The following is an 18,506-nucleotide window of genomic DNA, read 5'->3' on the forward strand; positions in this document are numbered from 1 at the left end:
TGGATGCCGAGCCAGATTTTTAAACCGTCAAAAAAATTGCCACGGCACTCACGGTTCGGATGAGAAACCACACATGTCACATGCATATTCACCTGTTCTACACATTTCTCCATAATAGCAGTGATGGGATGTTCCTTTGTCTATCACAGCAATTGTTGAGGGTAGAATGAGGAACTGTATATTTTGTCTTCTTTATTTGTCCGTCATGTTCAGAGTGGCCTACTTGGGATTCTGACTAAACATTGTTTTGTATACAAACATTCCAAGGCTCCGACTAGCAGGCCCAGGTTGACAGTCTTTAAAAAACAGCTCGCTGATCTCACATTCTTATTCATATTGTCCTCAAACCTCGCGAATTTTCTCATTCTATAGCACATCTCAAATGGGCTACCCAATATTCAAATGTGCATCTTCTTTATGTTTTCATATATCAAATTGAATTCCAACTACCACATACATCTGTGAATACTGATGTACACCTCCTCTTTTTCCTACTTCTTTTTTTTCTCTCTCTCTCTTTCCCCTTTTACCAATATCTTTTTACTCCATATTAGTATCATTATGCATCCATTGAGGGCTCATGCTTTCAAGCTTTGCTTACTTTGTCAACCCTCCTGTTTGATGTTTTCGATTAGTTTCAGCCAACCTTACTATATGCTACATAATATGTAGAATATGGTAAGATATAATATTTTGTTTGTTATGTATAAAATGTAGAATGATTTGTTTGTTATATATTTGTAAACTGCAAAAGAAAAAGAAAATCAAACAGAAATAAATTAATACAAATAAATCAAATACATCATCTTATTTCCCACTTTATCCGATCTATTTGAAATTGATTCACTACGTAAAGGTACTAATTAAGAGGTACTTTATAGAAAGACAGTGAACTCCCCCCATAACGTTTATTTAAGATATCAATGACACACCTACACACACCCACACACACGCTCACTTTTTTTTTTTTTTTTAACAATTTTGTTTTATTTCTCCAGATGTGTAATACAAACCATGACATACAATTGAATAAAATAAACGTGTTCAATATTGATGCTTTTACATAAACATAATTAAACACAAACTTATTTGCAGTATAATATAACTTAGCAACAAAGTAAACGTATAAGTACCTAAACATAATATGTCAATTGTAAATGTTATTTACTTATATATTACAAAAAAAAACAAATCTGGAGATAATTTTACTGAAACAATCCTGCCCCCTCCCTGCCCCCTACATCACACAGACATACTCACCCTCTATCACACAAACATACTCACCCACTCACACACATACTCACCCACCCACCCACCCACCCACCCCCCCACACACACACACACAGTACTCACTCAGTGGATGTCTGCCAACATTCTCAACTTAAGAAAAATATACTAAATAAGTTATCCAGGCCGCAAAATCGAGTTACGCTTTTAACAAGCTCACGGTGGAGAAGAAAGCAAATCTTAATTAATCTTAAGCTGCTCCCACTTTAAAAAATGTGATCCTAGCTTTCCCATTTTAATTGCTATTTTCTTTTCCTCATCCCTATACTTAAAAATGCTTTTTTTTTCATCTTTTCTAAAGTTAGTACTCGCCCCCCCGATCTTGACATAAATGTAACATACTTCACCATGAAAATGATAGTATTACACATTTTTATTCTATATGAACTACCTACCAACCCAACAAATATATCTCGCCATTCTAAATCTTTAATTTCATCTAACTCAAAAAGTTGTATTAAAGCCTGCCATAACCTTTGAACGCTCCCACAAGATAAAAATAAATGTTTGTATGTTTCTATTTCCTGCTTACAAAACGAACATAAATTATCACCAACAAAACCAAATCTATGAAGATGCTCATTAGTGTATATGGCTCCATGCAATAATTTAAATTGAAATTCACGTTGTTTTCTAATGAGTATAGTAATTCTTGGTCTAACAAATATTTCTTTTAATTCTTTATCTATAAAATCATAATCATTTTGCCCATCCCTTACCTGCAAATCATACGTTCGTTGCAGTGCTTTGATGAAATAATCATAGATTGTTCTTGAACCCACATCCACAAACTGTATTTTTTTACTAGAAATATGGAAATAAGTAGTAAAGCTTATCAAATCAACCTCGAGGAATTCTATTAACCCTGAATCATCCTTCCATAACCTGGGTATCGCATCATAAATATCAATAATCATAAGCAAATTATTACCTTTCATACCGAGGTTCATAAAATATTTAACAGGCTTAACATGACCTTTCTCAACCAAATGATTCAGTTGAACAATCCCTCTTTCAAACAAGTATCTATCAAATATACTTTTTCCATTTATACATATATTCTGATTATTAAAAATAATTGGATTAATATAACCCTCCAAATATCTTAGATTACTTGTCTCTTGCCATGCTTGCAACATTTCCATATAGTATGGTGGAATATCTAAAACGAGTTTAATCTTGTTTAAATCATAATCACATAAAAAAATAAATCTACCACCCACAAACTGTAAGCAATGATCAAAAAACAATTTCCATCCCAAACTTTTCTCTCCATATAAAAGACGTTTTATCCACATTATGCGCTGTATTTTAACGGACATTTGAAAATTAATCATTCTTAATCCTCCAAAGTCATAATCCTGATACATTATTGCCCGTTTAATTCTATCTTTCCCCCTCCATATGAATTCAAATGAAATTTTTGCAACTTCTTTATATACCCAATGAGGGACAATAACGAGAGATGAAATATAATTTAATTTTGAAAGCGCATAAGTTTTTAGCAAATGTATTTTACCCATAATAGTTAAATCTCTTTGTTTCCACCATACAAGCAATTTTTTTATTTTACTTAGAATTTCTTTATAATTCAAATCATCTTTTAAACTTCGATCTAATGAATAACTAACCCCTAAAATATGTATTTCCTTAACCAAATTTCCAAATAAAGGCCCATCAGGTTTGTTCTCATCCTCACCCATCCACATAAAATGTGTCTTTGTTTTATTCACTTTAAGACCACTAATTTTTTCAAATGATTCAAAAATATATTGCAACCTTCTAACCGAATCAATATCCTTCAAAAATATTGTCATATCATCTGCATATAACACTTGCCTAATTTCAGATTTTCCAAATGTAATCCCTTTAATACCGTTGTCCCTCCTTACTGCATGCGCCAAAATTTCGATGGCAACCAAAAACAAATATGGCGATAATGGATCCCCTTGCCTTACTCCCCTTTCTATTTCAAAATACCCCGTGGAGTGACCACCGTTCATAACACAACTACTTATCCCTTTATACAATAATTTTACCCAAGAGCAAAATGAATCTCCAAAACCGAACAATTTCAATATTTGAAATAAATATCTATGAGATACAGAGTCGAAAGCTTTCTCAAAATCCACTGCACACAAAAACCCTTTCCCTTGTTCCCCATAATGCATAGAATAAAATAACATGTCATCTATCAATCGTACAGCTTCCCCAATATTTCTATCTTTTATATATCCAACTTGATCATGATGAATTATTTCATTTAAAACCTCTTTCATTCTTTTTGCTAGAACTTTAGATACAATTTTATAATCTACATTCAAAAGCGTGATGGGTCGATAATTTTTTATATGGAGAGTATCTTTCTCTTCCTTCTCAATTAAGGTAATTACCCCTTGTTTTTGAGATGCCGTTAATTCCCCCCTTTCGTATGTTTCATTCAATACTTCTACTAACAAATCACCCAAAGTTGGCCAAAAAGTATAATAAAATTCAACTGTTAACCCATCATTTCCCGGGGTTTTATTCAATTTCATTTCTTTTAAAACTTTCAAGCATTCATCTTTAGTTAATTTACCTTCACAGATTTCCTTATTGTCTTCATTTAACTTTGAAATATCATTGAAAAAGAAAGGGTCGTTTTGATTTATATCAGCCCTTAAAGAATATAAATCTTTATAAAATAGTTTAATTTCCTTTAAAATTTCCTCCTTATCTCTAGTAGTTTCCCCATTTTCTTTGTACACCTCCCTAATTACACTTTTCCTTTTATTCGATTTTAACAACTGTTCAAAATATTGCGTATTGTTTTCTCCATCTTCAAACCAAGGTGCTCTTGATCTTATTTTAATGCCCTGTCGAGAAAAATCATACAATTTATTTAGTTTATCCCTTTTCTCCTCAATGCAATCAACAATATATTTAGTGGGTCCCACTACCAGTTCGCCTTCTAAATCCTTGATTTGTTTCTCTAACAGTTCTATTTCAACCCTCCTTGCTTTTGCCTTTTTCCGCGAGTATGTTATAATAAATTCTCTCATTTTCATCTTTAAAAAATCCCAAAATACTAATTTATTCAAAATCTGTAATGACCATTCAGCTTTTAATTCCTGTATTTCCTTATTCATCTCTTCAACAAAATCTTTATCCATACATAAACTACTGTTAAATTTCCAATATGATTTCCCAAAAACAAACTTATCAACAAGATCATTAAATTCTAGCCTAACGCCAGAATGATCTGGCGTAATAGATGTCAAAATCTCACACGTACCCACCAATTTTTCAACACTACAAGGTATAAACCAATAATCTAAACGGCTTTGCACCACCGGCCAATTTTGTCGAAAAGTAAATTGCTTTACATTCGGATTTTTTTTCCTCCATATATCTTCTAAATCGTATTTATTTAAAAATTCCTTAATCAAATCAATAACCCGAGATTTCACCGGTGTTTTTGACCCCACATAATCTAATTTTCCATCCAATATACTATTGAAATCCCCTCCTAATAAAACTAAATAGTCCCGATCACACTGATCAAAAATACTTTCATCTAACTTCTTCAAAAATTCAATTTGTAAAGTTTCTTTATCTCTCGTTGGAAAATAAACATTAACCAATAGCATTTTAACCCTTTGTATTTCACCTTTAAAAATAATGTATCTCCCCTCTTCATCTACTTTAATTTTTTTTTCTTCAAAATCTAAATGATTAGAAAATAAAATAAGAACCCCTCTACTATGGTTTGACCCATGACTAAAAACATTGGCCCTCCCCAATCTTGTTTCCACCTCTCTTCTATCTCTACTGTACTATATGTTTCTTGTAAGAAAATTATACTATTCTTTTTAGTTTTGCACCATTCAAAAATATTCACTCTTTTTAACCTATCTCTTATTCCTCTAACATTTAATGTCATGAAAGATAATTTCACTGCCATGTTATTTTATGTGTAATTGTATCCAAAACCTTACATCGATAAACTCCAAAGAAACTTCCACACAATCTATTTCCACCGTGAGCAAATGTATAGAAAAAACTATCTGCAGCCAAACATATATGCATACTTATCGTCGAATTATATAAAAAATGCAAGCAGAATCCACCCCGTACCACACAACCCAACGCATTCATACACACAAGCATATTCACTACACACACAACACCCCCACACAAAACAACCAAAATCTGCTCTTCGGTGTACGTAAACATTCGAGAGCAAGAGCCTCCCCCTTTCCCTGTCAATTTAACTAGACCAATGACAGAATAAACCAATGAACATTTCTTCTTGCACAAGTCGATGAGAAATACGTTGTATTGTTATATAACCGTAATCTAATAAAAAAAAATTAAAAAAATACAAAGAGCTTTTATCCCTTAACAAATGCCTTGAATTGTATTACGGAACCCGCTTGTCATAACTAAGTTAAATGATTTTCCTAAAATGCATTACAGTGAATTGACCGGCCCGCGTACCTAATTACAATACGCACCTTCTAATTAAAAATAAAAACACGATCCCAATAAACCAAATTCCCCCAAACGACACCAGTTCGGCAACCTAATAAACTGTTCGTGCAAACCGAACCCATCATGCTATCATTTACCAAGTTCTATAATTTGCATAATAAGCCTCACCCATGAATGAATAGGCTCACACACCTGATCGTTTTGTATCCACTCCGTAAAAAAAACTCCTAAAGGGCGTTCCCGACAACTCGAAAGAACACCAAACGTCAGCCCGACATAATGATAGGCAAGCATGCATACCGGATCCCAACACGTTCCTCCCTCTCAAAACATCACACCACCACCTGGCTTTAAACAAAATAGTTTTGGCTGGGTGAACAGATCGGACCATTATCCAGATACTCGAATTGTTTTCACTTTACAGAAAAAGTTTTAAATATGTATCAGTCATTTACTAAGATATGTGAATTTACATAGAATGCGTTATCGAAATAAAGCTCATTATAATATTAAAAAAAAGCCGTCGTTACCCAGATACTATGGCATTGTATAAAGGCGTTGCAATATACATCGTGAAAGAAAGCGGACGTTCAAAAGAGTTTATGGAAAGTACCTTGCAATAAAGCTCATTGTAATACCAAGAGCCGTGTTACCCAGATATTATGTTTTGCATAAATAGGCGTTACCACAAAGTACTTGAATATCGTGAAAGAGAACAAATCCCCAACAGACCAGCAAGGTTTATGGAAAGTACCTTGCAATAAAGCTCATTATAATACCAAGAGCCGTGTTACCCAAATATTACGTTTTGCATATATAGGCGTTACAACAAAGTACTTAAATATTGTGAAAGAGAACAGATCCCCAACAGACCAGCAAGGTTTATGGAAAGTACCTTGCAATAAAGCTCATTGTAATACCAAGAGCCGTGTTACCCAGATATTATGTTTTGCATAAATAGGCGTTACAACAAAGTACTTAAAAATCGTGAAAGAGAACAGATCCCCAACAGACCATCAATACATTTACCCCTCTATCTGAATTTACATAGATTTGCGTTATAAAATAATGAAATAGTCAATATACTGTTTAAGCATGTTTTGAGGGAAATGTTTCTTCTCACTTCACGCATGCATGCTTAGGGTTGTAATACAAATCCTGCTACAATTCTTTTTGTTTTCTTTTTTTTAAATACCAAGTTATATAATTTGCATATCATGCGTCACAAAATGATAAACAAATGATGAAACACTACTGCCAATTCGAAATAGCACCAGGGAATGTATCCGGACCTGTCCCCAAGCATTTTAGCCCCCTTAATAAACAACACCACCTGGCACCATTGAAATATTTTGGAAACCTCACTCCTACACATACTTAACCCCTTTATTCCACAAGTGGCAAAGCTTAGAAAAGGGAACTGAAACCAACAGCCCTTGGCGCGACAATCTTATTAAAATATTATTATTGCTTTGGTTAGAACAATAATTAATGAACAACCTCTGGCAAAAAAAAAAAAAAAAAAAAATTGCCTGAAAAATCCCCCTTTTTGCTCAATGTTGTCACTTCATCTCCAATATTCAACATTTAAGGCATTATGGAGACGAAGTTGCACACAAATCAAACCTCGCCTTCCACATACCCAACAACGATGAGAAACCCGAGGCTTCGCTTTATATTTCATATACACTGAAGAAAGAAAAGGAAAAAAAAAAATGTGTGTGATATTAACTATTGGTAAACGTACGATAATCTTCTCAAGTTTTGTATCATTTTTTTAAAACTAAAGAAACGAACAGAATATGTATATATGTATATACATCCTTTTCTTCCTCTTTTTGAACAATAATTTAAAAAAATAAAAAATAAAAAAAAACACCATTGTCATATACGTGACAGGCTAGTTTAGCCCAAAAATTTCACATTGGCTAATGTGTAGTAAACATAAACAATACTTTATAACTTATAACTGGTACTCACACACACACACACACACACTCACACACACACCTCTAGATAGTAATGTAGTAAATGAAAACAGTAGATCTTAGTAAAAACATAGCGCAAATTTTTAATTTCAATCATGGTTATATAAGGTGCGTATCTTTTTGTAACATAAGATTAGTTGCAATACATACCATATTCATAATTGATTTGGCTTAATCTCGACATAAACTATCTGTGAAATTCATTGTTATAGAAGTCTAAAATGTAAAATGTAATACTGCATTATCATATTTTAAAAAAAGTGTAAACATATAGAGCGCGGAAATGCTTGACTTCAACTTAGGGTTAAAACCGCATTTACCCCCTCTCAAATAAAATAGTTATTAAAATAGTATGACTAGAAAAGAGATATTAAAGATGAAGTTGAGTTCTGGTCATGCGATTGCATTGTGAAAGAAACGGTGTGGAACCGACCAGAAAAGGTTGATCATCTAGCATATAAGAATTTGCGTGTATTGCAAGGTTCTGGAATCATCAAAATGATAAGAAATTTGGCCAAGTCTTGGTAAAGTTACAAACACTGTACACAGAAAGATGTATATGGGACTACACGAACACGTGGCGTAAAAAGCCGGCCCCCGATTTTTACGATGTTACATGCATATTTAGAATATGAAGGCATATGAAGAGCCATGCTTTTCAGGGAACATGTCTTATCTGATGTTCTTCCACACTTGCATAATAAGAATGAGTAACGCTCACAAATCATTTTTCACCTCTTCCCAGAACTCAATCTTCTCTTTAAATGTTCACACAATTCATACAGTTAGGACATCAAGAAGAAGTTAATTGGCAACGTAAATTTGGATTACCTCTTAGTTTATATATCCCTATCCATAACAATGGTATATTATATATATGGCCCACCCGAGGAGCCCCACCACTGCTACTACGCACGACAACGCACAAACTGACTACGCACATATAAGAAAGTACCGCCCCTGTAATAAGGTCTAGAGCGTTTCCAACTAAGGGAAGTGGTCGGCGTCGACCATTATGACGTCACTGGTTTTAGTTTTGGTCGCTCTTCATCATCTGCTCGATGGCCGCGATGAGAGCAGGATCGACAGGAATGGCGAAGAACTCTTCAAGCGAGATCATTTCATCAGCTGCGAGGATGCACAGAGAGAAAAGGAGAGAACAAGAGAGAGGTGTGAAAGGAAAAGAGCATGTGAATGGTGCGACCGAAATAATAAGTGAGAGATATATAGTATAACTGGATAAAGATGATTACCTCTATTACATATGTCCGGTATTTAACAGCGATCTAGCTGGAGAAACCATAATTCAATCAAACCTTTTATTCAAAATCACATTACAGAAGACAAATACAGGTAGGCCGTTTTCTTTCGTATGCGAATGTTCACATGTTTCACTCCATATCCCTCTGCATGTCCCAATTGTATTTCTGTTTCTCTCTGTCTCTGTCTCTCTCTCTCTCTCTGTCTTTTGTCGTCTCTTTCTCTGCCCCTCTCCCGAAAAACGTCTTTAGTGTAGAGTCGGAAATGCATCACTCATGAAATTGAGATAACAATAACTTCCACTTACAGTTATTGTCGTGGAAGCCGATCATCTCAGAAAATGGTCTGACTTTACCTCCGTCATCGGACCATTCTTTAACATCAAGCTGGTCGTCATTGTTGATATCGAGTACTTCGAAGAGTTTCCTGCTGATGTCGATATCGTGCAGGGTCTCAGTTTTGATGCTGCTCATGACGCTAAATTTGGGGAGACGAAACAAATGAAACCTTTTGAGCTGTGATGAGAGATGTTTTTGTAGTTTGGCAAAACATAATTCTATTATTATTATTTTTCTTTCTTGTCCTCTTACCGAGGTGTTTTATTTCACATATTTCATATATATTTAGATCATTTAAAAAGATAAAAGTAATTAAATAAATAGTTATAACCTGACAATTTTTGAACAATTTTCTTGTGTTTCGTTAATAAAACACTATCGTGATATCGTAGTTTTAATTTGAAATTAATGAACATACTTTTCTATTGTACTCTTCACTTAACAATCACACCGAAGTTGGATATACATTATGTATATTATGTATTGTCCTAAAATTAACATGAAGTTTATCACAATGTTTTCCCTTATTTCAATAAAATAACCTAAAACTAATACTTCTTCATTAATATTTATTTGTTCATGAAAGTAATTTTTATATAAATTTTCAATAATTTTCCAAAAAACTCATCAAAATAATATCACTAGCGGTATTATTTTCGATACTTCATCCGCAATGAGTAATATATTTAGCATTAACTCTCACCTTATTACATTCTAAAAAGACATGAAAAGTAGTTTCTGTTTCTTTACATGTATCACACTGGTCATTTTCCATTATACGCCATCTGCATAAATTATGTTTTGATGGAAATATGTTATGCAATACTTTAAAATTAACTTGCTTAAACCTACTATTTCCTATTTGTTGAAATTTGAAATTAACTACTTTCTGCCAACTTAAAGATAAAGGTAAATACAAGTAATATTCTCAGTAGCGTGTAAAAATTGGTTTTTGAAGTTGTTTTTTCCGGAGGGATAAATAATAATGTTTCGTCTTGAAACTAGATATATTACCAAAATCTCCTGTAGCAACTTCTATCAAATCTTAAATGTTTTGTTTACTAATTTATTGAACATTCTTTCGAACATATAATTTATTTAACCAATATCATGGGAAACATGTCTTCAATTATGCGTATTCGAACTCAAATGATAATTGATGAATACCAACTTTACTATTCAACGAGTCTATTCAACTACCATGTGTTATCACGTGCTTTACTTTACAAATTCCAGCTACGTATCACTTTCAAAACTATAATGTAGATTTTTAATCTAATATGACTGTTTTTCCATAATACCTCCTTTTTTCTGTTAGCTCAACTAAACCTCGACATTTAAAGTCTGACCATGCAACAAGAAGATTTTGATAAACTCTGACAGTCCATTTTGTATACACAGCATTTTCATATCTTTCTTATTCAAATTCCAATCCTGTCAATCCAACATCTGAATAATGATTTCCATCTACTAGGTTGTTCATCCAAAATTTGCTTATCCAAGATAACTACAAAGAGTTTATTTTCGAACCCATGTCTACCATATCAAGACCACCATCTAACTGTTTATTTATGCAGACATTCCTTTTCACTCTTTCTCCCTTTGAACTCCAAAGAAAAGCAATAAACTTGTATTCAATGATTTAATAACAACATTAGGAAGAGGTACTACAGTTGCCGTATACAGACAAATCAGTGAAATGATTAAGGCTTTAATAACAACCATTTTACCATAAAACGTAAATATTCTCTGTTTCCAGTTTTTCAATATATTTTAAATTTTTCGATTTTTTGTTGTCTCCATCCAAAATTCAACAATCATTTTCCTTTTTTTTTTTCCCCGATATATATTCCCAAATATATTATTGGTTGTTCACTACTTTCCCCACATTCTCCATTCGCATAATCTGCATTGATCTTCATTACTTTAGCCTTATCCCATTTTTCTTGAGGACCTGCCACTGCTCCAAAATTTCTGACCTCCTCCATAACCTTAATCAATGATTCTAAACTATTTACCGAAATGGTCGTGTCATCTGCAAATTGATACACTTTTAATTCAAACAATGCACAACCTAATATATCGATTCCTTTTATATATTCGTGTTGTCGGATCTTACATGCTAGAAATTCAGCTACAATAACGAAAAGTAAAGAAGACAATTGGCATCCCTGTCTTACCCCTTGCTCAATAAAGAAAGACTTGGACATCCACCCGTAATTTATCACCTTTCCCTTTCCATTACAATTCTATTATTATTAATCATGTAATAATAATAATAATACATAACATTTATTAGGCGCTTAATACTGATGTTTCTAAGCGCACAGTGTTCTGATTAAGAGAAGACTATAACCCGTAGAATTAAATTAGAAGAAAAAGCAAAAATACAAAAGTAACATAGATAAGGTAAGAAAAACAGTGGCAATCAACTAAATAAAGACAAATATGGTGCGCACCTCCATTGACCGACGCACAACTGCAATTTACAATTTGAAAAGATAGGTTTTGAGTAGAGATTTGAATTGAGATACAGAGGGGGCGCAGTGAATAAAGGCGGGCAGTTTGTTCCAGAGATTTATGTAACTATCCATACATCTCTTTTCATATAGCATTGAGGAGGAACCTTAAATTTATGCGACGACACAATTTTTCCCTTTACTCGTTCGTTCGTTCGTGTCTCCTTAGATCAGGATAGTTATGTAAAGTTCCTTAACTAAAATTGAATTAAATTAAATCAAGTTCTTCCATCGCTCGATTGCTGCAATGGCCGTTTCATTAACAAGGGCCAGGTCTTCATCTGTGCATCCCGTTCCGCCGCACTGCAAGATGTGGTCCATCGTCTAAGTCTCTCCACAGTCGCAGAGAGTATCTCCTTCATGGGCATAGCCCCATCTTGCCATATTGACCTTACACCGCCCCATTTTCGTCCGCATTCGATTTAGGCATTGCCACTTCGGCCACTTTTACTAATTTCTGACGATTACACATTTTTACTGGCATTGCCAACGCTGAATAATAATAATAATAATTATCAAAATAATAATAATGAATCACAAACATATTATGTAATAAATGAATTAAGATTTAAAAAATGGGTGAGAGAGCCGTTACGAAGTAGCCGTAGGCATTATGTTTTCGGGTTGTCCGTCCGTACGTCCCGTTCTCGTGATCGCGTTATCTCAAGAAACTGATTGATGGATTCCTGCCAAACTTTAGTCATGTATGTAACTTGCAGAGCCAGTGAATTGATTAAATTTTGGGTTCATGAGGTCATAGGTCATAGGTCACAGGGCTCAGCAGTGGCGGATCCAGGGGGGGGGCCCCCCCTTGAGAAAAAAATCATGTAAAATCACGTGATTTTTACCTTTTTGGGGGGTTGGGCCCCCCCCCCCCCCCCTGGCGCTCAAGGGGGGGGGGGGGTGCAAATTGAATTTTTTTTTGAGGATCAAAAAAAAAAAAATGTGCTCACTACCCCCCCCCCCCCCCCCCCCCCCCCCCCCCCCCCCCACTGAGCGAATTTTTGGCCGGTGTCATAGGCGATTTGTTCCGTGCAGGCGATCGGTTCCTCCGGAACCGATCGCCTGGATATGTACCCGCCGATTTGTTCCGGATTCGTAGATTCGTTCCGCTAGTCACAGGCGATCGGTTCCGGCCAGGCGATCCGTTCCGAATCTCATCGGAGAGCGTGCGTGCTCACGTATTATTGAATACACGCCATGGTACACCCCTAAAGCAAAATGAACTATTCTGGTCGGCCTTTGCAACCAATCAAACTTCTCCAAATTAGCTACACCAACGATTGCCAATTTGAGAACTTTGTATAGAAATGCAGATTCCCGTTGTTCAAATATGTTGATAATTGCGGCCAATGATTGACCACAAACAGCGCCGTCGCGAAGCGACGGGGACTGGGTGGTCTAGCAAAAAGGGCAGTTGTTGCCATAGGCTTAGTTTGCCTGTAAAAGCAGATGTCGGGGTGTTTTCTAATCAGGCCTTCTAATTTGGTTTGAATGCTGCTTTATATGATATCGTGTTACGTCAACCACCTATTACCGGGCTTCGATCACCACAGAATCTAATTATGCATGACTTATGCATGAATTATGCATGATGTACATGTAGACTCTAGTTTAAATGAAAGAGATGCGGGGTGGGGTGGGGGGGGGGGGCCGGGGTCAACACAAAAATATTTCAAAAAAAATAATATTGGTTTTCATTGCAACAATAAATACAAAAGTATCAAGATAAAGCTAAAATTTATTTTTACCATGTTTATTCGACACAAGTAATAAAAATATACGCGATTATATAAGCAGAAACGTTCGGCCAATGTCGGATAAGAACGGCGGCTTTCGAACGTATCTGCGAACGAGTCGATCCAGTAGATTCGTTCCGAGGAACAAATCGGCGCGCCGATTTGTTCCGCGGAACCCGGAACAAATCGCCTACCACACCGGCGCGTTTTTCAAATTTTCGGGAGCAAAAAAAAAAATTGTTGGGCCCCCTCCCCTAAGAAATCCTGGATCCGCGCCTGGGGCTCAGTTTGTATGCCGAAATAGCTTATGATCACATTATCATTAGAACAGATGGACAGGTTACAATGAAACTCAGGACATGTATGTATCTTGCTTAAGCAATGAACTGAGTAGATTTGGGGTCATGAGGTCAAAGATTAAAGGATGATATGTGAGAAATAGCGTGTAATCACGATATTCTGAGAACCTGTTAATGGATTACAAATCGAACTTGAATTTGAAAAATTGCTTCTGATTTGGTTTGTAAAATTGCTCCATGACTGAGGCATCATTTTCGACTGCGCGCAGTCGAAATTCCATCTAGTTTATTTTGCCCCTCCTCCCCATATTACTCCACCCATGGACATTTCGTATAACCGTCCGAATTCCAAAGATGGGGGCTGTTCGCCTCAAATCTAGGAGGTTGTCGTCACATCCAATTTGTGAATAAAAGTATGAGTGGTCCATAATAATTGAATTGAATTGGAATTTGAATTTATTAATAACACATCTCAATAATGACAGTACGTATATGAACAGTAATGACAGTACATATATCGTCATCATCACAACCATCTAGGCTTTTTACACCTCTTTTTCTGTAGTCCCGTACTAAGATAGTCCAGAACTGTATTATTTTGCTTTTCACGCCTCAAATTGTAGTCCCCAAAAAACCGCTTGGCCTGCGCCGAAAAATAGGCTATCATCTTTTTCACACCTTAAATATCTTAATAGCGCAGTATTAAACGGTAGTTCACGATACTTATGAGGCACTCCTGTATCCGAACTAACCAGCGCGCGTATAAGGTGCTGTCATTTCATTGGCGGACGCCAGTTTTCTCAGTCCGAAAGCGATAAGTGGGCTTCATGCATGGCTGCGTAGTCCCGGACTAACTTGTTCTTTATCAGACATCAGGGCTTAGTACCGCAATTGACCAGGGCCAGAATACTCCCGGACAATAGTGCTAGCCCACCTCAGTAAAAAAGAGATGTAAAAGCGAGTTGGGCCAAGATATAGTCGGGGACTGTAGGTGGTAGTAAGATTGTCCTTAGTACCACCAAAACAAAAGAGGTGTGAAAAGTATATTACTTACCGGATATTCAATCCAACTTTCCCGCATGGTTGATCAATTGAATCCACATCGACCCCAAAGTCCTCCCTGGTGTTATCATTTGGCCTGTATAGTTTTGATAATGTTTAAGAGAGAGAGAGAGAGAGGAATGGGGATAGAAGATTGCAGGTGAGAGCAGATTTGCAAAAAACATTAAATTTAATAATACAGTGCACTAACAGCCGTAGTCATTAATAATAACAGAGCCATTTGAAACACAGGCTGAGAAACTATAATACATCTTTTTTTACGTATTAGTAATCATCTTGAATGACTTCCGTATGTTCTCTTTGAACGTTCATATTTATCACAAGGAGTGTACTATTTATGGCACCCTGACACTTGCATGATTTTTGTTCGCGCATGGTTTGCGCATAATTTGCGCATTGCTTTGTGCCACGTTTTTGCCACAACGGGAAGAGTTCGCGGAACATGCGGGAGGATGAGGCCAACGCGGGACAATAGGCTTAACATTCGTGGCATAATTTTCAAAATGTTCAAAATTTTGGCACGACAAATTTGGTGGACGACTTTCGTGAACACTTCGCGAACTATGCGTATACTATACGTATTCTTCCCGTGTCGGTACTGATCGGTTCGTGCCAATGTCCGAGTGGCACGCATAATTATGTACGACCAGTCCACGACGGATTTACGAATAGATTGCTCACAATTTGCGCATCGGCTGCGTAGACCATGGGCATGTGACGGTGACACAGAAAAGAAAGGAAAATAGGAAAAGAAAAATTGACCACTTAATGCATCTTGTGACAATGTGTGAATAAAAGCGTGAACAATACGTAAGTTTGCCCCGTTGACACTTGCCCGCATTTTGGTTTGCGCATAGTTTGCGCATAGACACATATTCTTGGGTGTCAATTAATGCGGGAAGTATTCGTGGTAACGTGCGGGGGGGGGGGGGGGGTGCGGGCCGTGCGTGAAATGCGTGACAGCATTATCAAAATTTTCACAATTTTGGCATGACAATTTTTTTTTGGCAACTTTCGTGAACACTTCGTGAACTGTGCGCAACCTATGCGCTACCTAGTCGTGCCAGTGCGCGCCGATGCGTCCCGATGCGTGTCCGCCGGCCTAGTGGCACGCATATTCACGACTATTTAACGACTTATTTGCTCACAATTTGCGCATTGGCCGCGCATACTTCCCGCTCAATTTTCTCATGCCTTGCGCATAGTCTACGAATGTGGAACACGTGCTCTTGATGACAAAATTTCACTTAAATTGTATAATGATACGAAATTTGAATTGAATTGATAATGATTTTATTGAGAATAAAAAAACAACAATGCATCGCGGCCTACAAGGCCGAATTTGGGCAATGTTTTACAAATATAAAACACGATATATAAAATCATTCATATTAAATGACATCAAATTAATGAACTGAACTTGAATAAGTAAATTGTTAAAAATTATATTTAACTTTAATATTCTTAGTATTATTTGATCTCCCTAACTCATTTTTATATAAAAAGGAGATAAAGAAATTGAGGAAGAACATGATGGTGGTGTAGAGTAAAGAAAGCATAGCAAAGAGGATGGTAAGATTAAGAAGAGAATGAAGAGGGAGAAGAAGAGAAAAAGTAGAAGAGAAGGAGGAAGAAGAAGAAGAAAAAGAAGAAGAAGAATCAAATGGGGATAGTAAGATGATAGACAGAGGGTAGTGCGAATAGAAACACTATCATGATGTATCGGTATCAAAATTCAAGCATTACACATTATCAAACTACTAATGATAGAGGCGAAGTTATGTAGAAAATAAATACTTATATGGAAAATTGTACGAATTAAAAATTTATTCTAGGTAATAGCTACTCTAAGGAAAAGGTTATAATGTTTCAACCAGACTATAAAAAAGGAGAACTATTATACGAAGCGAAAGCAGAAGGAGAAAGAGGGAAAAGAGGATTGAGTAGGGAGGATAAGGGTGAGATGAAGAGATGAGGTGGGAAAGTGGAGTGGTAGAGGAAGAGGAGACAACTGTGACATTGGCCATGGAAGATAATTTAAGTCATCTAAACAACTAAAAATATATGGTTAAAGGAAACCAAAACCTTTATACTAAGTTACTTTTATTGTAAAGTTTAAAAGATTTGAATAAAATCAGTGAAAATGTGAACAAAATCGGGCAAGGAATAAGGAAGTAAGAGTGTGTGTGTGTGTGTGTGTATTTGGTTTTTACAGACGTGTATCAATCAGATATGATTATTTACGTCTGGGGACCGACCTTTAACGTCACCATCCGAAAGACGTGACTCAGTTTCGAACCTGCGTCCTCGGCTGAATCAGTTTGTAACTTCCACTGTTAGCTGGATTACAGGCGCACGCCACAACGCCTAAGAGTGTGTGTGTGTGTGTGTGTATTGGGTTTTTACAGACGTGTATCAATCAGATATGATTATTTACGTCTGGGACCGACCTTTAAACGTCACCATCCGAAAGACGTGACTCAGTTTCGAACCTGTGTCCTCGGCTGAATCAGTTTGTAACTTCCACTTTTTAGCTGGATTACAGGCGCACGCCACAACGCCTAGTTGTTAAGAGCTTTTTTAAATGACTAGTCACTAGAGGGCGGTATTCAATTTGATGACATCATCTGTGAACAACTCTCCTTGCCTTTTGTACATAAAATTTCACAATTTTTTTGTTTTCTTCGTATTTATTTGTGTTCTTAATCCGACTTCATAACATGTGAAGTAGAATATCATTTTGCATTCTATATCTTGCTTTCGGGGGAGTACATTATCTCAATCACAAGAAAGAAAGAAAGAAGGAAAAACATGAAATTTGATGTACAAAAGGCATGGAGAGTTGTCCACAGATGATGTCATCAAATTGAATACCGCCCTCTAGTGACTAGTCATTTCAAAAAGCTCTTACTTCCTTATTCCTTGCCCGATTTTGTTCAAATTTTCACTGATATTTTTCAAATATCTTAAACTTTACAATAAAAGTAACTTAGTATGAAGGTTTTGGTTTCCTTTAACACAGATTTTTAACTTCGTTATGGCAAATGTAGTGATTCTATTATACAGATACAAAGATTAGACCCCAGTATAAATATAAAATTGGTATATGTGTATAAATATTTAAAAATATCTGCATAAAAACTTTATTTCATACATTGTGTGTAGCAGTAATTGAAACCATAGTTTGCCGTTAAGTATTGCGCTTATAGGATTACATCACAACTATAATATTGGTAGTATTACAAGATAAATAAAACAATTCTTGTTAGCTAGAATTGTAGATGCATATAAGTGATGGTATGGGGCTGTTTTTCACTCTGTTTGTTCGGCAACGTAGTTCAGGTAATTTCTTAGTATGTCTAAGGACTCTTTTCTGAGTAATCCGGGGTAAGATGTTCTTTAATTGGTTCCTGGAAATATTTTTTCCAATGAAAGATGTGCACAGCGAATGTGGATGTCATTCAATTAAAACACAATAATGCCCCGTTGACACTTGCCCGCATTGTGGTTTGCGCATAAACACATACTCTTTCGTGCCAAT

The sequence above is a fragment of the Strongylocentrotus purpuratus genome, unplaced genomic scaffold (assembly GCF_000002235.5).
Source record: "Strongylocentrotus purpuratus isolate Spur 01 unplaced genomic scaffold, Spur_5.0 spur5_contig_854, whole genome shotgun sequence".
NCBI lineage: Eukaryota > Metazoa > Echinodermata > Echinoidea > Camarodonta > Strongylocentrotidae > Strongylocentrotus > Strongylocentrotus purpuratus.